At 38.7% G+C, this 23077-nt stretch overlaps 1 protein-coding gene across 4 annotated transcripts in view; it reads left to right on the forward strand.

Annotated features, from left to right (window-relative positions):
* The window catches only part of KATNA1 (katanin catalytic subunit A1), a 1196718-nt gene that overhangs the window by 39323 nt on the left and 1134318 nt on the right, over positions 1–23077 (forward strand). The window lies entirely within an intron of this gene.

Consider the following 23077-nt stretch of genomic DNA (forward strand, 5'->3'; position numbering starts at 1 on the left):
TAAAACGGCTGAGATAACATCCATTTATACTAAAAACCGTGGGAAATCTACAATCAATCCTTAAAGACACATTCACATAATTAAGACCATTCTACAGAAAAACTTGTATAATAGCTGACTGCCATAACATGTAAATAAAATATACTTGTATATAAAAAAAATATATATATATATGAGAGACAATTTCCTAGCCATCAACCTATCTCAAGTAGGAATAAAATAGAAAAAAACAAAATTAAAAATAAACAGAATGAAAAATAAAAACACAATATAAAATATAAAGCTTTCAAGTCCTTAATCCCCTGGATTTCAAAACTGGCCTAAGGGAAACCTTGTGATTAAGCCCAGGATACTGATTGGCCCTAAGCCTTATGATCCATCTAGTTTCTCTGGTTTCAGTTACATTCCTAATATCACCCCCCCCATGGGTTGGGATAGATGACTACCATGACCATAAACTTAAACCAATGGTTCTCATCAGTGTCCAAAACATGCTTAGAAAGTGCATTCACCATTGTCCTGATCCTCATCTGATACAGATGTTCATGCATCCTATCCCCAAGTCTCCTGTCCGTCTTACCCACATAGAACATATGACAGGAGACACAATATGCAAGATAATACCACATGTTCTGTCTTGCAGTTACCAGCCACTTGGAATCGGAACCTATAGTTAGTATGTGGATGTACAAAGACACCATCTGTATCTATATAGTCACAAAAATTACGCTGGTTGCCCTCATTTCCAAAATCAGCAGCCCCAGGGCTAACCCTGGAATAGCACAAAAGCCTTCTCAAATTGGGCTTGTTCTTGTACACACATTGTGGAACTTCACCAACAATCTCCTTAATGTCTGCGACCACTACAAGGATCCCCCAATGTTTTCTAATAACATCCTTAATGGATCCTACATCCTCAGTATAAAATATAGGGACCCTAACAACTCCAGACCTAGCTAAAGAATCTGACACACCATTCCCTATGATGTCAGAGAAGTACGGTGCTGCTACACCCCTTCTAAGATCAGCAAGACTAGCCATCTCATCCTCAATCTCTCTCTCTTCCCATAGGCTCCAGAATCTAGCCTTTTGTCTTGAATTATCCAACTCATTCCTAAAGCCAGTTTCTGAAAGGTTATAACGAGACACCCTCATGGCTTGACCCTTAACCACATTAGCAAATACATAACCTGGATGCATGCTGTGTCTATGTAAGAGGGCACTGCAATGGCAGGGCTTCCTGTAAACACCTGTGTTCAATAACCATTGTCCAACCTCTCAACATAGACATCCAGGAATGAAATCCTGCGGGAAGAAGACTCGAGTAAACTTCAAGTAGTCATAAGAATTGTTAACTTGATCAAAGAAACATAAAAGATCATCCTACTACCTCTCCAAACAAAAAAAAACAAGTCCTCTACAAAACGCCTGTAAAAAAAGAACCTGATCCAAAAAAACATCCAAATGGGACAAAATGTCCCTTTCCAAAGCTGCCATAAAGAGATTGGCGTAGCTATTGGCACATGAAGTGCCCATAGCTATGCCATCTTGCTGTTTTTGCATTTTGCCGAGGACTTGTTTTTTTGTTTGGAGAGGTAGTCAGGACAATCTCTTATGTTTCTTTGATCAAGTTAACCATTCTTATGACTACCTGAAGTTTAGTTTTGAGTCTTCCCGCAGGATTTCATTCCTGGATGTCTATGTTGAGAGGTTGAACAATGGTTTATTGAACACAGATGTTTACAGGAAGTCCTGCCATTGCAATGCCCTCTTACATAGACATAGCATGCATCCAGGTTATGTATTTGCTAATGTGGTTAAGGGTCAGGCCATGAGGGTGTCTCATTATAACCCTTCAGAAACTGGCTTTAGGAATGAGTTGGATGATTTTAAGACAAAGGTTAGGTGCTAGAGCCTATGGGGAAAGAGAGATTGAGGGTGAGATGTCTAGTCTTGTTTATCTTAGAAGGGGTGTAGCAGCACTGTACTTCTCTGACGTCCTAGGGAATGGTCCGTCAGGTTCTTTAAGTAGGTCTGGAGTTGTTAGGGTCCCTATATTTTATACTGAGGATGTAGGATCCATTAAGGATGTTATTAGAAAACATTGGGGATCCTTGTAGTCGACCCAGACATTAAGGAGATTGTTGGTGAAATTCCACAATTTGTGTACAAGAACAAGCCCAATTTGAGAAGACTTTTGTGCTATCCCAGGGTTAGCCATGGGGCTGCTGATTTCTGGAAATGAGGGCATGTTTCCTTGCAACCAGTGTAATTTTTGTGACTATATAGATCCAGATGGTGTCTTTGTACATCCATTGACTAACTATAGGCTCCGATTCTGTGTGGTTGCTAACTGTAAGACAGAATATGTGGTATATCTTGCATATTGTGTCTCCTGTCATATGTTCTATGTGGGTAAGACAGACAGGAGACTTAGGATATGATACGTGAACATCTGTATCAGATGAGGATCAGGTCCAATGGTGAATGCACTTTCTAAGCATGTTTTTGACACTGATGAGAACCATTGGTTTAAGTTTATGGTCATGGAAGTAATCTATCCCAACCCACGGGGTGGGGGGGGGGGGGGGGGTGATATTAGGAATGTAACAAACCTGAGAAACTAGATGGATCATAAGGCTTAGGGCCGATCAGTGTCCTGGGCTTAATGACAAGGTTTCCCTTAGGCCCATTTTGAAGTCCAGGGGTTAAGGACTTGAAAGCTTTATATTTTATATTGTGTTTTTATTTTTCATTCTATTTGTTATTGTTATGTTTATTTTTTTCTATTTTATTCCTACTTGAGATGTTGATGGCTAGGAAATTCTCTGTCTCATATATTTATTTATGTTTTTCTGTAGAATGGTTCAGTTATTTCAATGTGTCTTTAAGGATTATTTGATTGTAGATTTCCCACTGTTTTTAGTATAAATGGATGTTCTCAGCTGTTTTTTACATGGTCTGATGAAGCCATACTGGGTGAAAGCGCTTGCCTGTTCGTTTATGGAATAAAACATTTTTCTCTTTATTTATGGTGGATGCCTATTGAGTCAATCAGCCTTGTGTTATTCCGGTACCCTGTGGAATTGCTGGTGGGTACTGGGATATTCACCCTCTGTGAGTTGCTGTTTTTTATACTGTAAAGAAATACTGTTGCATGTGGAACTGGAAATAGTGCACTCTACTGACCAAAGTAAAGCATGTGGTGACCCTTTGAAGTAGACAGTGGTGTCAGTCTAGATGAAGAAATTATTTCCATTGTTTTAATCAAGAGTTCAATTGCTAGATTTAAACATGCAAATGTATTTTTATTGCTCTGTTCCTGACCAGCTGCAGGATAACAAAAGGGAGATGTTAAGAATGTAAATGCAGTTTGTATAGCCTGGCAACTCCAGGAAAGTGAAAAAGAATGATGTAATGTTTATCAGAACTGCAAAAGCAATTTAAACAGAGAGAATCAGAGGGCATTAAGCATTTTTTTGTCTTGACCATCCAACTCATCAGCACTCTACCTGTTGTCTTATGTAAGTTATCTTAGACTTGTGTTTTCTTTTAGAGATGGCTAGAAATGTTAGACTGTGTTTTTCTGTGATGTCAGAACTGTACTACTGAATTTAAGTATTTCTGTGTGATCTCTGAACTCTTGACTAGCACTGACTGTGTAGTAGAAAGTATTGTCTTGTGATTTTAATTATTTATTATTAAATATTTTAAAACATTTTAACTGTGGCTGGTTTGTGTAGAGATAAGTTAAGCTCGAGTACATTGCATATTTATACTGTTTACTGTACCAAGTCACTCTAATAAGCCTTGACTGTTTAGTCACGTCTACCAAATTGGATAATATTGCACATTAATAATTGGGCACCCTTTTAAGGGCCTTTGAGTAGCTGATAATTATTAGCTGGGTGGTGGCAGGGTACTACCGTATAGTCTGGGTAAAAGGGGCACAGCTGGAAATCCTATGCCAGCCTTCCCCAGAAGTGTCTGTGGTTGTGTAAACTCTTATCTCAGTGTGTGTGTCAGCTACTTGGGCAAGGACATGAAGCACTGGTTGGACAGAGGGGGTGCTAGAGATTTTAGCTTGCCCAGCTAGGCTGAGATCTGGACCCTATAGCTGTGCCAGTGGGGAGTCTTATTGGGGACCTGGAGAACAAGGGAGCGACCAGCCCTGGACTGACTGTGATCTCTGTGTGCTCTTAAGGGAAATTCCACTTTACTGTGTGTATTTATCTTTTTTCTCGTAAATGAGACGCCTTCTCTGGTGTTAGTTGTGAGGATCCAGTCTCCTTGATTACTGGGCCAGGGCACGGGCGTCACAGGGTCTTTTATCTGTTGGTATAAAAATATTCCATTTGAGCTGAATCACTGCTTATCTTGCTGAGTTCCATTTGTGCCTGACTAAGAATACTTCTTAAACAATCTGAATTACAGAGCAACACAAGTATATTTTTCGCACTTTAATTGTTCAGTGTTTGTCAGCACTGCACTGGTTGTGTTTATTTTGCTTATCAGTACTGCATTTTTTTATTTATTTGTGTAACAGTTCTGCACTAGTTTACTGCACTTTTTTATTTGTTTGAATTATTTACTTTTCTGTGTCTCCATTTATATAATTGCTGATATGTGGTTGATTTTTTGTTTTTCTCCTGCCCACCCACTCCATTGCATTTGTGCTCTTATAGTTGTCTTTGCTGTTGCCCACCCCTACTGTAAATTTTATAAGGGACACTCCCAGTCCCCATCTCATTAGCTCATTCTACCCAGTGCAGAGATCATTTGGGAAGGTCAAACCCCTGTAGTTCCTTAACCTTGAATTTTCTTCTGTTCCTCCTCTCTCCCTTTTTATTCAACTTGTTTTTCCTCATCCTGCTCCATTACTTCATCTTGCTTTTTTGCTACTTGCTGCGGCTTGTTCTCTGAACTGTTCAGTTGCATCCTTTCTGTTGCATTTGTTACTGCTTGTTTATAGCCTGTTTAAATTATTCTAAGCCACTTAGTTTTGGTTTAAGCACTTGGGCTTTAGGCTAACCCCTTAGCTCTCTCTGGCCTTTTCTATAAGATTCTGAAAAATATAGAAGGACAATTTCCTACAGTTTCTCCTGCCAGTCTGATTGAAATGGGCATCCTGAGCCAGCTGCCTTATGTACACTGATAACCACCTACAACTACCACCTAGGAACACAATTTGCAAGAGATGCAGTTATATTAGGAACCTAGAGTCCAAGCTCTTTCTCTGACAAGCCAGTATATCTGGCACTGAGAAGGCTGTCAAGACCATCACTACACTTCAAACACTACCCACATCTACACAACACACACCCACACATGTGTAGGTCCTTAACAAAAAGTTACCCAAACAAAGGAGACCTCAGAGGCGAGTACACACCCTATCTCCACAGCTATCCACACCAGATACCACTCCTAGTTCACACACCTCTCTCACAACCACTAAGGGTTAACCATAAACTCAACATATTAGTCATAGGTGACTCCATTGTGAGAGACACAGATGTGCCTCTCACTAGGCTGGATAAGGAGAAAGTCACGTTTAGTTGTCCGTCAGGGGCCAGAATCTGCCATATCACACACACTCACTCAAGTCTCTCAACAACAGGTGCTGTTATGACTGTCATAGTCCATGCTGGTGTGAATGACTTGAGATGTACCTCCCTGGACTAAATGAAGAGAGATGTACCTCCCTGGACTAAATGAAGTGAGACGTGATTGAAGTCACTGAATATGTCCCTGGCAGGTATGTCCCTAGCCTTGAGCAGCATTCTACAGTCGCCCAGAATGATGCCTGAATACAAACTGAAAATGCTTGACTTTAACAATTGGCTTAGTTTCTGGTGTTATTCCAAGGAGGAATCCAGTATCTGACAGCCTGGGAAGATATGATCGACAGACCACGATGCTTTGCCAGAGATGGCCTGAATCTGTCTCACCTGGGCTTCAGGATTCTGGCAATGGCTCTTGCTTCCCCTATAGTGCCTTTTTTAGGAAAAGTGATGTGGTTAAAACTATCAGCATAAAAATTTTAACAAAACACAAATTAAAGATCATGCTGCTAAATGCTAGGAGTCTAAACACGAAACTGCACTCATGGCAAGCATTCCTAACCCTGGAAAATGCTGACATCTGTGTGGCCACAGAAAACTGGCTTAAAGCTGCAGAGAGCACTCCATCCCTTACCTAGTTACTCATCCTAGCATACATTCAGACACCAAACTGTGGGTAGTAAAGCCAAAGGAGGTGGAGTTTCAATATATATTAAAGAGACACACACCTCTCAGGCTGGTCAAACCGTATGATGCACAAATTTGACCCAAGATGCCCAAACTGCCTATCTAGACCTTTTCGAATCTATCAAGATCCAACCTTTTACCCTGATCCTGGATGACTTTAACTAACTACCCAAACATAGACTGGAAGAACTAGTCTTGCCAGAACACAAATACCCAGAGATTCAATTTTTTATTTATTTATTTATTTTTTTGCAAATGGTTTGGAACAGCTAGTCAATACCCCCACAAGAGGTGATAATATCTTGGACTTTGTATTAACCAACAGGAGTAGCCACTGCAGCATTTCTGCAGTATCATCCTCCCTTGTAAGATCCGACCATAAAGCAGCCATTTTTGAAGTCACCCTCTCCCCCGACCCCCCCCCCCCTTTAGCTAGGGTCAATCAAAAAAACTTCTCCAAAGCTGATTGCAGCCTCCTGAGGGATGGTAATAAACAGCTTCACAGCCCCCTCCCCCTTTCTAGGAACTGGCACCAAATTCCAAAACTATACCAGATTACTATACGAACAGTTATATAGATGCATGAAACCAGAAACACCTGACGGGACTAAATCATCCTCCACAAGGAAGAGTAAACCTGTGTGGTGGACATCTGCAATAAATAAACTCTATAACGGAAGAAAAAAATTGCTGACCAGGACCAAGAAGGAGCAGGTGCCCAATTGGAAGCACTCTCTCTCCTTAGCCTAACCAAGCAAATAAGAGCTCTAGTGAAATACTCCAAAGCAAACTTCAAGTCCAAATTGGCCACCTCTACTGGAGACTGTCATAAGACCTTCACATATGTCCGTAATCTCAAAGGTAGCACCCAGATCTGTTCATAACTGATGGTCAAGGACACCACATACAAATGCCGTATATATAGCAAACTTGCTGGCTGACAGATTCAGTGAAAATTTCACCCTTCTGTCCCCCCCATCAGTAAATCAGGACATTCCCAGAACCTGCCCCCTTCCCCTTGTATCTAGGGATCAGGTCATTACTACTCTCTCAAAGGTAAAAAATACAACCTCCATGGGACCTGGTAACATCCCAGGCTGCATCCTACATGAACTTGGGCAGGAACTTGCAGCACCGTTAGGCTTTGGTTGAATAGGATGCCCGAGTACAGGTTTTGTCCCAGCTGAGGAAAAATCATCTAGTTCATCAGACCAATCTGCCCACCCAGCATCTCTGATGGTGCATCCCGCAGGGAATCCTTAAAGTCCGCCAACTCACCGCACTCCCAGAAAATACATTTTCAAGTACGTCTTTCTTCCCCTTCACACCTCCAACATTTACTGTCTACCTGAAGAAAAATTCTCTGAAGTTTACTTTGGGTATAAAAAACATCTGTGTAAACGCTTCCAGGCAAAAATCTTAAATCTTTTAGATTTTGTTGCATATTTGGGAGCCGTACATATATCCTCCCATTGTTTCTTTGTGAATTGCTTATCCAGTTTCTCTTCTCAATCCTTTTTAACCTCTCATGATTGATTCTTGTAGTTATTGTGTGATATTTTATATGTTCTACTTGTTCCTTTTTTAATGGCAGCTTCTGTTCTAGATTCTATTAAAAAAACTCTACCCATGTTGGCCTTTTGTTGAGGAACCCCCATTTCTTTCTCTTTGCCTATACTCTTATCAGTCCCTGATAGGGAAGGCAATCTCTAACCTGCAGTCCAAATAAATTCTTGGCCTCTTCCTATTATGGCATCTTTCCTTCTCTCTAGTTATTTGCTCCAAATACCTTGGTTTTCTGCCACTTTTCTCCAATAAATTCTGGCCCCCTCTTGCCTATTGTCTGTTTCCCAAATTGCAGTCATCCCTATCGGCAGAATCTCCTTTCTCTATCCTTGTGTTGGTTTAGTTCTTAGAATTCTTTCTGCTACTTTATGGATATAATATTCTGCGTGATTATTGTTCTTAAAGGCCTGCATCCAAAATCCAAGTCTCTCCTTGTTTGTGGAGCTTCCCATGTGTTTCATCATTGTCCCTTTCCATTTTGAATTGAGAGTTTTCTGCTTGTGCTGTGTATAGGAGTCTTAACTGTGTAGCTCTGAAATACCCCTTCAAATTGGGTAATCCCAGTCTGTTTTGTTCTACTGGAAGAATCATCTTATTCCACTTAGCTCTTGCCATCTTCCCCTCCCAGATAAAGTCCTTCAGCTCTTTATAAATTGCTACCTACAACTTCTCCTCTGGTTGATAAAAATATGCATGACCCGTGTATAAGACTAAAGGGACTAAAACATTTTAACTGCTTGTATCTTACTATCCATATCCATATAACAAAGCTTCCATTTTCTCAGGTTTTTGTATCATCTTTTGTTTAGTCTCTTCCACATATCCGTAGCTGCCACACTAGAATCATTTTTAATCCATACTCCTAAATATTTCATTTTTATCATGTTCCCATAAATATTCCTGAACCAGTTCATGTGTGGGTACGTAATTTACCGCTATTGCCTTTGTTTTAGCTTTATTAATTTTGTATCCTGAAAAGATCTGATTAATGTCTCTTTCTAATTTTGTCAGGTACAAAATAATATCTGCAAATAAAGACAGCTTTTCTTGACTACCATACCAATCATACCCTTGAATTTCTGAGCCTCTTATTTTCTTTGCCAGTGGTTCTGAATACACTGCAAATAAAGGGGAAAGAGGACACCCCTGCCTGATTCCTGTGATCAAGCAGAAGTTATCTGTGGGGACCCAACCACTTTAATTTTCACCTCTGATCCCTCATATATTGTCATCAGTCTTTTACAATTTTTTTCAGGAAATGCAAATACTTCCATTGCCATGCTCATAAAGTCCCAGCTTACTCTTTGAAATGCTTTCTCTGCATCAAGACTCACCAACAACAATGGTATTTCTTTACATTCTGCTTCCTTCTGGAAAATTACTCTTTGGTTAATGTCAAATGCTTGCCTCCCCTCCACAAAACTACATTGATCCATATCTATCAGATTTGGCATTACGTTTCCCATTATTTTAGCTATTATAGACACGAATACCTTATCATGGTTTAGTATTGAACTGGGCCTGTATGAAGCTGGATCTGATGGATCCCTACTCTCTCTTTAGGTATTATAGGTACTGCTGCTTTCTTCCAGGACGGTGGTCCTTCTCCTCTTAAGATATTGTTAAACAAAACATTCCATATCTTCAGTTTTTTTCCTTCTAGCTTCCAAATTTCCATAGGAATACCATCTATTCCTGTTTGCCACAGACACTGTTCAAATCTATCAGTATGCATACCTGTCTCTTATGCTTTACAATGATTACAGATATTTGATTTTTGTTTTAACTCACAACTTTTTTTTTAAATTTAGAAACACTGCAGCATGCATCACATTTTTACTAAAAAAATCAAACCAACAGCAATGAAAACAGACTTAGCATTAAACTTCTCTGCTTTGACTTTACATTGATGACTGATAAATTGAAACCTGAAACCCAAGAGAATGCATCTGGCTTATATAGCCCATAGCCTAGTACCTACCTATGAAACTATAATTGAATTATATCCCCCTTGTACAGCACCTGCACCCCTGTTAGAGTGTATTTTAAATTTACAGTTTGTTTTTTTTCCAATAAGCAAGAAAACAATTCAAAACATATGAACCAGTAATGACAAACTGCCAAGTTCAGAACATTTCAAACATAAACATAAAAAAATCTATCATTATAATCATTATAATCCACCAATTATTACTCATGCAACCTCTGCAGTCTGCAGAAGCTCATCATCTTATCATACAAAAAGATCTGAAACTAATGAGATTGTTGCTGTCTTAGCTTTCACATATTTCTGAGTTTGTCATCTGCAATGCAAAATGGCTGTCTAGAAGAAAAAATAAATTAAAAATTATGGTTAAATACGCCATATTGCCGGTATGTAACATATGTAAAGTTGGAAGTACTGGCCTAGGTACCAAAGGAATAAAAGGGACAGGACAGGACAGGACTGCAGCACAGGGACTGCAACACCAAATACACATTTACATGCTACAGGGAGAGGAGTGCCAGCCCTTAGCAAAAGATGCAAGTGCTGTGCCTGTAAAGTTGCTGTACTGCTTTAAAACTAATACTGATACCATTTGCTAAACACCTACCTTGTAGTACCTCCTTAGAAAGTGGATAGAGCAAATCTTTGGGTTTCTATCAGAATGTACTGCGTTCCTAAATCAAAGTATGATTAAAAGTAAAAAAAAAGTTGCAATTGTCAGCCACTAATCAATGTCTGCCAAGTGCTCTCTAGAGTACCCGTAATGAATGCGCGCCGCCCAGGTAATGACTCTCAGTCCTCAGTCCTCCATGGAGTTACACTTTTGTTCATTGGTATCACGAATAATGTATTTTTATTAATTTTTTTAATTTTATAACTGGAACTACTACTTCACTGCCTGCCACCGTTTCATTTCTTCTCTCTGCTCAACTTGCTAGGGAGTTGATATTGTGTCTCATGCAATATACTGTTTTCTATGATGCTTAAATTGCAGCTTATGTTTCCAGTGTTTTTAAGCCACTTTCAGTACATAATGTTTGCACAATGCCCAGTACAACAGTCTTGCCCACATTATTATGCTTGTCAGTATACAGTGTCTGTCATACCATACTCCATTCCATTCACTACCTTGTGGGTGTGGAGAGTGTGGATCCACTTCCATCCACCAACCACCACACCCAATTCAGAGATACATCATGCATCCATATGGACCATATCCTATACTCTCCTGACATAATCATCATTACAGAAAAATTAAAAAAAAATGAGATAAATAAATACCTCTCTCTGGCTGCAATATTCAGTCTTAGATTTAATACTAACAAGACAAACACACCACTACCTTTGGCAGTTGATACCTAAATGTTAACGATTAACAAATTAATTACAGTAAAGTTCACAACTTAACCTTTCTGCAAAAAGATAGTCAGTGAAAACATAAAAAAAAAATGTAGCAGGACTCCCTTAAGAACTCTTCCTCTAAATGACACAGATACACGGTGTGTCCATAACAAAAACCTTGCCAAAGAGAGAGAACAGTGACTGTAAACTGTTTACAGATCACAAAACACATGTGAGACAGGTGAGGGAAAAATGAAAGGAATGCTAGCCTGTTATTGTCCAGACAGAGTATAGAGAGGAAATAAGAGGAAATAATTAATGCTGTGTGACGTTGAGAAAAAAAAATAGAGATACTTATAATATACCCCCTGATCTGCAAAAAATAAATAAAGAAAGAGGTTACTTAATAAAATCTGCTTTACTTTTACCCTTCATGCAGTGCCAAGGGTATTGGCTCATTGCTTTCTGTATTAAAGATAGAAAGGAAAAGTAACTAAAGCTCTTGCTATATGTGCCTATTGACTCCCACTTCCCACCTTAACTCCTACCTTCTTCCCCTCTTCCTCCTGCTTAATAATCCTTTTTTGTTTATTAATGTATACAGTGACACCCAGTCTCTACACCTCCCATAAATTTACAATTTACTATTACTAGAATCTGTTTTTCATTCACCTATTCCTATTTTCTTCTGTCTTATTTTTATTCCTCTTCTTAACAGCCTCTGTCCTCTTTTTTGCTTTTACTGCTGTGCCTATATTACTTAGACTTTTAATACAGTATATAAAAAATTTTTAGCAATAAGTTTCCATCCAAATCTCCCTCTTCCATCTATAAACTATAATCACATGCATATTTATGTCATAAATCTTTATCTTTTCTATATTCTTCAGCTTTGTTCTATCTCACTCAACATGTCAATATTCCTCAAGCCTATATTGTTAAACAACTTCCTATCTTAATTTAAATCCTTACCCTGTATTCCTATTCCATCTGTTTTTTATATTTCAGAAATGCACATCCATAACCATAAACCTTAGAAAGGACAGCCCACCAAAACCTAGACATTAACTCTATTCAGTATTCAGACACCAGACAGCATATCCTTCCATGCATGCATGGATAGCCCTAAAAATCTTATGGCTTTAGTTTACCACAAAAAAGTGTCCTTTCATGTTCTAACATTTTAGATTAAAGAGAAAAAAAAGTTGTCATTGTCACTATTAAAATCAAATCACATATCATATCTTGCTTTGCACCATACTACCCTTTTCTTTATATCAGATATCCTACTATACATATTAAACCAAAAACACTACACTGTCCAGACACTCCTCACACACCACAAGTGTGCCTGTGGACATTCCTGTGGATTAGTTGTACATCACAATTTTTATCTCCTCTCCTCATATCCTGTTAGTAATTGAGCCTTCTCTACCCTTTAACCTTGGTATATTTATTTAATTCTTCCATAAACATTTCCATTTATATCTTTCCTTGATTTTCATATTTATCTGCTTTTATAGAGATTCTCTAGAATTTCCAAAATATTTCTAATACCTCTACAAAATCTCTTGCCTTCTGTTTATAGGCTCCCTAAGTTTGGCAGCAGCCCTTTCTACTCTGTTGCCCGAGTCGTTGGGCTAGATGTTTGTGTTCTAGTGTTCTCAACAAAAACAGTTGCTTAACAGCAATTTTTCTAAGCAAGTGCATATTGTCAAGGTAATCCCCTTATTTTTTGCCTAGCATTCTGCAGTTGATCCTCTTTTTCTATGAGATTCCCTCTTTCTGCAGTACTTCCTCTAAATAATTCTTGTTGCATCTTAAACATAGCTCTGTTTTTATTTTGCTTCCACCTTGCTTTTAAACTCCACCTTAATTTTATCCCACTCCCTAGCTATATTTTAGAATACATTTTTATCTCAACAGCTCCTGAATAATCTCCACTACCCATTCCTTAACTTTGTTTCTTTTCAACAGGTAGGTGGGAAAGTGCCAGTGTCTCATTATTATTTCATTACTGTGTGTTTTTATTTTAGCTATTATTGGCGCATGATCTGAAATAGTTATTGGGTGAGTATCAAGACCTGCAATTAAATGCACATGTTCCTGTGAAATGTACATTCTGCCTAGCCTAACCCAGTTTTTATCTCTGGGAATAAGTAAATTCACCCTGAACTCCTATTACTGAATTCACATCTTGCCAAATATTTTCGTAAATGTCTTCAAACATCTACCCTCCTTTGTTATATTTTCCCTTCTGGGCCCCTCCCCCCAGACATATCCTCACTGCTGCAAATCAAGTTCCAGTCTCCCACCTATAAATAATATTCCTTGCTGAAAACTGAGCATTTCTCCCAGAATTTTCTTAAGCGCCATTGCAGCAGTTTTAGGTGGAATGTAAATACATGCCAGTGTAATCCTGTCTTGCTAGTAGCTCCTTCGCGCAACAAATCTGCCATTATTATCTTTTTTAATCTATCACTATTTGAGCTCCTCTTGCAAGTAATTTAAGTAGTCCTCTTTTCCTTTGTCCCAGGTATTCTGCTGAATAACCATCCTGAAAACCTTTCTTTCAGATTCACATGTTCAGTTCTAAGTGCGTCTCCTGTAACATAGCTATTTGCACTTTACATTTTTTAATATAGTTCACTACTCTTTCTTGTTTGTATTTATCTGTGAGTACATTTATGTTTAAAGACATTAAAGAAAGCCTCATTGTATTAAAATGTTGTCCCCACCTTTTATGTACAACACCTTATTTTGTTAAATGCCTAGTTCCAGCTTTTGTGTTGCATGCATACACTGTTTGACAGGTTGAACTTTTGTACAATTGTTTCTCGTCATATCCACTTGAGCCTATGTCGCATCTTATAAAACTGTTTTATTGAAAGCCCACAAACAAAAAAACACACCCCAATGCCCCCCTAAAACCTATCAACTTATTACTAACACACAGAACTATATACATCTTCAAATGTTGAAGTTTTACTCTCTTAATAGGAAAAAAAAGTCCCAAACTGACAGCCACACTCAGACTTTGAGTTAACCTAAAAGAATGGTTATCCATTGTAAGACACATGGTGCAGCCTATGCTTCTACTAAATGCTGATTGTTTTGTCTGATTTTATTATTTATTTATTTTATTTTACATTTGTTTACCGGGATAGTCCGACTGGATACATGTCCGTTTTCAGCAGAGACCCGGGGAGAAAAGCTCCACTAGACAATATTACAAAGATTACACAACAAGTTAGATACATAGAAAATATAAGACAGAGTTATATATACAATGGTTTAGTAATGTTCCCAAAAGGGACTCACAATTTACATGATCAGACACATTAAAGGAAAAAACATCAGATTGGTACAGAATGTAGTTGAGTTAAGATATTATTCAGATATGATTTTGTTTTATAGCTTAATCAGGGTTTGTACATGGGCAAAGCCAGTTGACTTTGAAATACTGTTTGAGGCTTTTTTTGAAGAGACATTTATAGAGGATTGAAGGGTCATATAGTTTGGCAGTGAATTCCAGCTTTTGCCAACAAAGTTGGCAAACAGGGATTCACCAGCTGAGTTATCTTTGTAGGTTTGGACCAGTAGTTTATTGGCAGATTGTAGTGACCTCAAGTTGTTGTATGGCTTTATAATATTTGAGTGAGGGGGTAACCTCTGGGTGTTAAGAATTTTGTTTGCTATTAAGAGTTGATTTAATTAAATTAAGCTGGGATGTTCTAGCCACTGTAGTTTCAGGTTCTGACAGTGATGGGTTCTATCGGTGGAGCCAGTGGTGAATCTGGCAATATGGGTGTAGCTATGGGGGAGCTTACTCAGCTCAGATTTATTACTGTTTGAGAGTACAGGAGAGGCATAAATAAGAGTAGAGAGTAGGTGCGACTGGGCGATTGCATTTCTAGCCAGTGGGGTTAAAAAGGGCTTGTTTCTATACAGAGATCCGAGCTTCTTATTGATGGTCTATATGGTTTTGTTTACCTGTAGGTCAAATTTAAGATTATTATCTATAATAACCCTAGAAGCTTAGTATGGGTATCTGGGGAGATAGTGGTACCATTGTTGGATGTAACGGTGTAAGAAAATGGGGTGGATCTACTAGTGGGGGTGAAGAGCAGAAGTTCAGATGTTAAGTTGTCCCATCTCGCCTTCGTTCTTGCTGTTTGGGTTCGGAACCGATCCTCTGTTCCGACTCGGCCTACTTCTAAAGCTCAAGAGCTATTTACTGGCTCGAGGCTAACCCTTATCTCAGAATGCCCAGTGTAAGCTACCCAGATCTCGTTTGCCGCTTCAGCTGCGAGGTTGCTTCGTTACTGGCTCAGGCTTAGTATAGTTTTTTCTATTATAATTGTTGTTTATTCTTCAAAATTTACCAAGTTTTTGTCTAGATATAGTACTTTATCCTTTATCGCCTTTCTTGTGTGTTGCTTTGTTGGCCGTCCCTCCATACTCGCAGGCCTTTCTGTTTCCTCTGAACTTGTTTAAATTAGAGAGTCGTCCCCCCCCCTTAGGACAGTTGTTTTAAATTAGAGTCTCTCTCTTTTTTTTTTTTTTTTTTTACAGTTAAGGAAAAGTGATGATATTGTTTTCTCCCATAAGTCAACTACGAGAAAGACATGCTAGCAAATGGAAAAGATTTTCTTACTGGGCAGAATCCAGAAATGTAGACCCCTTTTCAGCCCCAGTCCATCAAATTTGTAGAATTTCTAGCAGAGCTTTTTCAGTCAGGTGCGGCTGCTGCTATCATCAGGGTGCAACTGGCTGCCATATCTAATTTTCATATTGGAATTCTTAATTCTAGCATAATTTCTCATAAGTTCTGCAAAGCCTTCATGAGACTAACATCTCTTCTTGGAACCCCAGTGAGGGATCCATCTTCTCCTTTGGAATCTCAATTTAGTTTTGACTTCTTTGATTCTGCCTCCCTTTGAACCAGCAGCTTCATGTCCCTTAAAATTTCTTTCCTGGAAAACACTTTTTCTGGTTGCTATTACCTCAGCTAGATGTGCTTCAGAACTCCAAGCACTCTATGTTCGTCCTCCATATATGGTGTTTCACAAAGATAGAGTTTCTCTGAGAACCAACCCATCCTTCATACCAAAAGTCTGTTCAGAAAACAATTTAAATCAATCCATTGATCTACCAGTCTTCTTTCCCAATTATAGCAGCAAGGCAGAATGCAGTCTTCACCAACTGGATGTGCAGAGACCATTATGTTTTTACCTCCATAGGACCAAAGAGCTAAGAAAGTCAGGCCAATTATTTCTCTCCTATGCTCACAATAAGCAAGGCCTACCAGTTTCTAATGTGTCTTTATCTCCTATGCTCACAATAAGCAAGGCCTACCAGTTTCTAAGGTGTCTTTATCCAAATGGTTATCTGACACCATTGCCTTTTATTTGCCAGTTAAGACATAAACTTCTACCAACAAAACTGAAAGGTCATTCTATTGGAGCATTAGCCACTTCTGTAGCCTTTCAGTCTAAATTGCCCATAGAGTCAATTTGTGCAGCTGCCACTTGGGCAAACCCTCATACCTTTATCTCTCATTACAAAGTGGATGTGGTCTCCCGGAGCAGGGCTTCCTTTGGTTCCACTGTTCTGTGAGCCACCCGGGGTCTTTAGGTGCTAGGGGCGCTGTCCCAAACGGCAAGAATGAAGGTGAGATGGGACAACTTAACATGGTTATGTACCTACCATAACATTCTATGTTAGTTGTCCTTCATCTCTCCTTCCTTCTTGCATCCCCCCTCCTTCTCCCTTCCTGGAGGATTGAGAGGAGTTCACTTTGGTTTGACTGGCTGATTTCCTTTTTTCTTGGTTCACATGCCAGGTAATTTTATGACCGTTTACTCTGATCTTTTATTTTGAAATCTATGTCTAGTTTGCGCAACCTCAAACGAGATCTGGGTAGCTGATGCTGGGCATTCTGGGTTGAGGGTTAGCCTCGAGCCAGTAAATAGCTCTCAAGCTTTAGAAGTAGGTAGAGTCCGAACAGAGGATTGGCTCCGAACCCAAACAGCAAGAGGGGAAGGCAAGATGAAGGACAACTAACATGGAATGTTATGGGTAGGTTTTATTGGGGTTCAGCAGTAGACGTTGGTTGGAGAGCCAGTTTTCAATAGTGTTAAATGTGTTTTGGGTTAAGATTTGCAGGTCTGATGGGGGGGGGGGTGGCTGAGCAGATGAGAGTGGAATCCTCTGCATATTGGATGCAGGTAGCTCTAGGGATAGCACTGTGAAGGTTGTTGATGAAAATAGAGCAGAGTAGTGGTCCTAATATGGAGCCTTGAGAGACACCAAGAGTGTGACGTAGCTAGCTGGACAGTTTGCCCTGCCATAATACAGCCTGTTGTCTGCCAGTCAGTTAGGACTGGAACCACTGGATTGTGTGCTTATTCAGAGAAATTGACTTTAGAGAGAGAATGAGGAGTTCATGGTTGACCATATCACAGGCTTTTGATAGGTCAAAAAAGAGGGCAGTGGATAGCTTATTGTCATTCCTGTTTTGGTTTATGGCATTAGTAAAAAAAAAAAAAAAAAAAAGGTGGGCAGAGGTGGTGCTGTGATGTGGCCTGAAGCCATGCTGGGAGTTGGACAATAGGTTATTCTGTACAAGGTATTGCATTAGTTGCTTGTGTATGCATTTCTCCATTATTTTGGCTAGTGGGGAAAGAATGGCAATGGTCTGTAGTTGGATAATTCTGTTGAACTTTAACCTTTATGGAGTGGGATGACTTAGGATATTTTCCATAGGGAGGGGATAGCTCTTCCAGCTCGGAAAACCACTGAATGCTTTCAGAGAACATGATCTCTTAGCCAATTTCTCTCTTCTCCCCCCCCCCCTCAGTCAGTCACTCTCCACCAGACTGCAGCCAGTTTCTCTTTATCAGATTGTCTCCATGGAGACCTGAGAACCAAGCAGCCATTTTCTCTTTCAGTCTGTTTCCATGGAAACATGAAGACCAGCTGCTGGATTGTTACTGAGCCTACATATTTGCTAGAAAAAAGCCTCATAATATTCAATGTTCTTATTTATTTACTTGCTCTCTCTTAAAACTTGGTAATAAATCAGTCTAAGGTCTTTAATCCAGGCATTACCCCATGCAAGAATGTGAGAAATCACATTAATCAGGCTTTTTTATACATTGTAGTGCTTGCACTTCTTAAAACTGAACAAGGAGAGATAGAGAAAAGAGAAAAAACAGACCTGTGTACAATCACCATTACACTAACTAAAAATAATTCATAGCATGTAAAGAAAACCACATGCCAGAAAATTGGTACTATTTAAGAAAAAATATTAACTCTCTCCCTTTCTTCTCTTAGCCCTCCCCAAAGCACTTTTCCAAACATTAATGACATGAAGTAGGGCATATGCTTTAGAGTCCCCCACAACCAATACTTCCAGATTTTCTTGTTCTGTCATATTTCACAAATATAATTATTGCATTCTAATCCCATGTTAAGTTACTGGTTTTATTATTGTTCATCTCTGAAATCCTGTGTCTGCTTCCTTTCCAACATGCTGTCCATAGTCAGCAGTTGTGCTACCTTACTTCTCTCCAACATTTTCTGTTTGAAAATTTTGAAGAGAGTTCACAGGTGGAGTTCCTTTGTGGTCTTTATTACCAGAAGAACAAGAAGCAGGATCTCCTTCTGTTTCACAACTTACTATCTGTTGGACAAACTTTTGTATTTCCTCCTTAGCATGTACTTCAACAAAAAATATTTTGTTCCTCCAGGGAAGAATACACTGAAGACAGCTGGTTACAGCAGTTTGAATATCACACCTGCATCTTGTCATTGCCTGAATAGTGGAATAAATTTGCACCTCTTCTGTCTGGTGTATAAAGAGTAATCCTTCTCCACAACCACACTGCTGTCTCCCACTTTTACTGCTTTGTCCTTCTGCCACAATTTTGTCAGAATCAACTCCTCCTGCTGGTAGGATTGCATCTTTATCATTAAAGGTGTAGGTTGCTTTCTTATAGCCAGGTTTGGAGCATGCACACAATGTGCCCTTTCAGCTAACAACTCCTGCTGTGGCATACCAGTCCAGTTGCTTATTTGTACTTTCATAAAATTAATGCAGTCTGTTCCTTCCAGCTTCTCTGGTATAGCTGAAAATCTCAGGATTTACCCTACGTGCTCTGTCCTCTAATTCTTTTTATTTTTTAAAAAGTCTCTTCCTGAGCAGTCGCCTATTCAGTCAGCCTTTTCTTTATTTTGACCTCTGATTTTTGCAGCTTTATCATCTCATATGAATATCTGTTTAAAGCTTCCTCCATTTTTCCTACCTTTTGTTGTTGTTTATGTACTCCCATCAGTGTTTTTTTATTTTTAACCAGGTCTGTATGCAGTTGTCTTGTATATCCTTTGGTAAGTTACTGGAAGTTGTGTCTGAAGGTTGCAGTATTCCCTGCTGAACAGCTGCAGAACTCTCCCAGTCAGTGTTTCTTCTTCACTTTTTTGTAGCTGTTTTTTTCCAGGTCTTCTGTGTTTCTTTATTGATGGCATCTAGGCAGTACACTTACTAGCTAGTTACTGAAATTTACCCATAAACACAAGTCTACTTGCCTTCTCTGCTGAGTTTCTGTTTCCACACAGCTAGAAATAAGCAGTTACTCGGTACGTAGCCATCTTGGAAGACCAAGTCTCTGGTATTTTAAAATTGCCCCCCCCCCCCCCCCCCAGTCAGACTTGCACTTTGTTTCTGTGAATTTTTATTGATTTTTGATTTGTCAAAAGGGCAGACCTGGCTATCTGTTGTGCTGCAATGTTCCTAACCATTTTACAAAATGCCTGCAGTGACTAGGCATAGCACTGTAGTGCTTAAAACAAGTCTTAAGACCCGGTGAAAGGAGTTTTAGTTGCATTAGAACACCATAATGGAGTGATTCTTAAATGGGTTCTTTGAAATTTGAAGGGTTTCTTGAATCAAAGTTACCAAAGAAGAGGTGCTCTGGAAGATTTTTCTTTTTACTTAAAATACTGAAACAGACAGCAGAGCTCCCTTTGAAGACATGCAAGTAGTAGGTACCATATGATGTACATGATTAGTTAAGAAGTTAGCTAGCAGTCCTTAGTGAAGCTATGTGGTTGGGAGCTGTGTATAAATTATACATCTAAACTGTGCCTCTCTCTATTGCAGAAGGTTTGATCCTGACTCTTTGGCATACCTTTAAACTTTTTTGCTCAAGAATTCTATTCAAAAACTAGAAATAATGGGGAAAAGACACAATCAGGGAATTTTTAAAAAATTATTCTATTACCTTTAAAATGAATTATAGTAACAGGTTTTGCATAAACATGCATTTTCTGAGTAGTAATGACTATGGAACTCTGGCATTATTGACTGACCTGTAATCCTTGGTGATATGCTAGAAAATCAAAAATTTAGTGGGGACAAGGAAAGAACATGGGGCAAGCTCGGGGAATGTCCTACATAATTCCTGGAAGTTGGTGTGTTCATAGGCTGTCATGACATAATGACATGGCCCCTTTAAATGAAAACATGCTTTTGTTTTAAATTAATAAAAAAAAAATGCTCCATGCATGCTAGAAGGAATGATTGCAAATACTTAATTTTCATTACAGCTTCCTTGGGTATTTCTACTGAAAAGTCTATGGAAGCTATAGCAAAATACATTTCTATTTATTTGTGTGCATTTGCCATTTTGTATTATATGCAAGTATATATAAAGTACATAATTTCTTCTATGTGGTACTTGGAGCATTTTTTTTTGGATTTTATAAGAATATTGCATTGTATACCAATAAGAGACTACATTCAAATTTCTCTTCTGCTATTTTGTGACTTCTCTTTAGCTCTGTGAGGGAGCAGGGCTCAGACAGTGAACCAAAGAAGAAATAGACACAAGACTAAAGCAGCGGGGAAATAGGGAAGTGTAGTTGATGAATTTATTGACTGTGTTTGATTAGAATCTTGATGTTTACTTTGAGTAGTTCATTGTGACAGAATTTTTATTGTCTTACTGCTGCTTGCTGTCAAGAGTCCGTAGCAGTGGTAACTGCAGTCCGAAGGGAATCAAAGGACATTGGCCAGCATCCCAGTGAATATACTGCTAGATGAGTTTGGCAGTCTGTTTGCTTATCTGAGTAAGCAGCCCAGAAGAGAAACTGAAAAGTCCAAACGTGTAAGTTCAGCAATGGGTATGCTTATTTAACTTGGGGGGGGTTGACCCATGCTGGACAGATGCTTTTAACTTTTTTCTGGTGCGGATTCAAAATTTTATAATTGTATGACCATTGTACATTTTTATTGCTTTCAGTTTTTAGGTTCTGAACTTAGAAAATCCAGCCTGCAAGATGGGTCTATTCTTGGCAGGTGCTGTAAGTGTAATTATTTTTTTTGCCATAAAAAAAAAATTACAGTAATAAAATATAAGAAACAGGTTTTAATCATTTGAGTAGCATGTGAAAACTGATATTGTGAAGGGCTATTTGTCAAAGCAGCAATTTCCTTGCTATTCACTAAACTTCACTTGCAGTGCACATGGAGATCAGTGTTGGTGGATCAGTGGATAGCGTACTCGCCTTTGGTGTTGGAATGGAATACCAAAAGGCTATAGGTTCTTCCCAAATATGCAACAAAATCTAGAAGATTTAGGATGTTTACCTGGAAATGTTTACAAAGATATTTTTATACCCCAAGTAGAATTGAGAGACTTTTTCCTCAGGCAGACAGCAAATGTTGGAGGTGTAAAGGGGAAGATAGAGGTAATTGGTAATGTATATTTCTTTTGGGAGTGCGGCGAGTTGGTGAACTTTAAGAATTCCCTGTGGGATGCATTGTCTGACTGCTCGGTGGGCAGATTGGTTTGAGATTATTTTTCTGAACTATGATACAGAATCGAAATTGGCTAGACATAAGGCCTCTCTGTGGCTAATAATGGTGGCTGCCAAAAAAGCAATTACTGGAAAACAGAAATCAAAATTTAAATTAACTATACTGAAAGTAGTGCATACAGTAACAGAGACAGAACAACTGGAATTGTGAAATTTAGAAAGGGGTAGGAGCATACTACATACGAGAAAATGAGAATTGTATGAGCAGTACATACAACGGAGGAATGAAGTTTAAAAGGCGGCAGGGCTTAAATGAACTATGTAATGTTTGAGTGAGAAAAATTGGGTAGATTTATAAGTGATGTGTAATGTTTGCAACTGGGAGTGTGTCAGTATGGTTTATGATGTAAAATGCTTACAACTAGGATTGTGTCAGTGTGGTTTATTTTCATTTATATGTGTGATTGCCTATGTAGTAAGTGATTTAATAAAGATGTTTCTTTAAAAAAAAAAAAGTCAGGAATTGAATAATTTATGTAATATTGCTTAGGTTATATTTGAAGTATAATTCTTATGTTAATATAGTTTGATTACTTTTATAGGAATGTAAATTTGCCTGTCACAAATGATTCAGTAAAGTTGTTTGGGGGGAGGGGAGGCTATAGGTTCTTTTCCTACCTAGCTGACTGGGTTAAATTTTCCAATACTGTCACTGTAGTGCTCCAAGGAGATATTGTACTCCTGAGTGTGGTATGCATTGGATGAGAATATGATAAACTGAGGTCCTATCTACCCGACGTGGTGGTAGTTTCAAGTGAATGTAAACAATGTCAAGACACTTTAACAAAAACAGTAAACAAGGGTAACTTTATAAGGGTAACTTTATTAACCAGGAAAGATAATCGACCTGAAGTATAGAATTTTAACTTTGACTAATGACTGATTGTGACTGTTATGAATATTTATTAATTAATAATACCAAAAGTAGAGCAGAAGTAAAATGCAGTGACATTTATAATACAAAATACTGAGCTGATAATTGTCAGTTTTTCATCTCATCCTTACATATGGGGTCCAGATCTGATCCATTGGATCCAACTTGGCCGTTACT

The sequence above is a fragment of the Protopterus annectens genome, chromosome 1.part0, assembly GCF_019279795.1.
Source record: "Protopterus annectens isolate FY-2018-M chromosome 1.part0, PAN1.0, whole genome shotgun sequence".
NCBI classification, from domain to species: Eukaryota; Metazoa; Chordata; order Ceratodontiformes; family Protopteridae; genus Protopterus; species Protopterus annectens.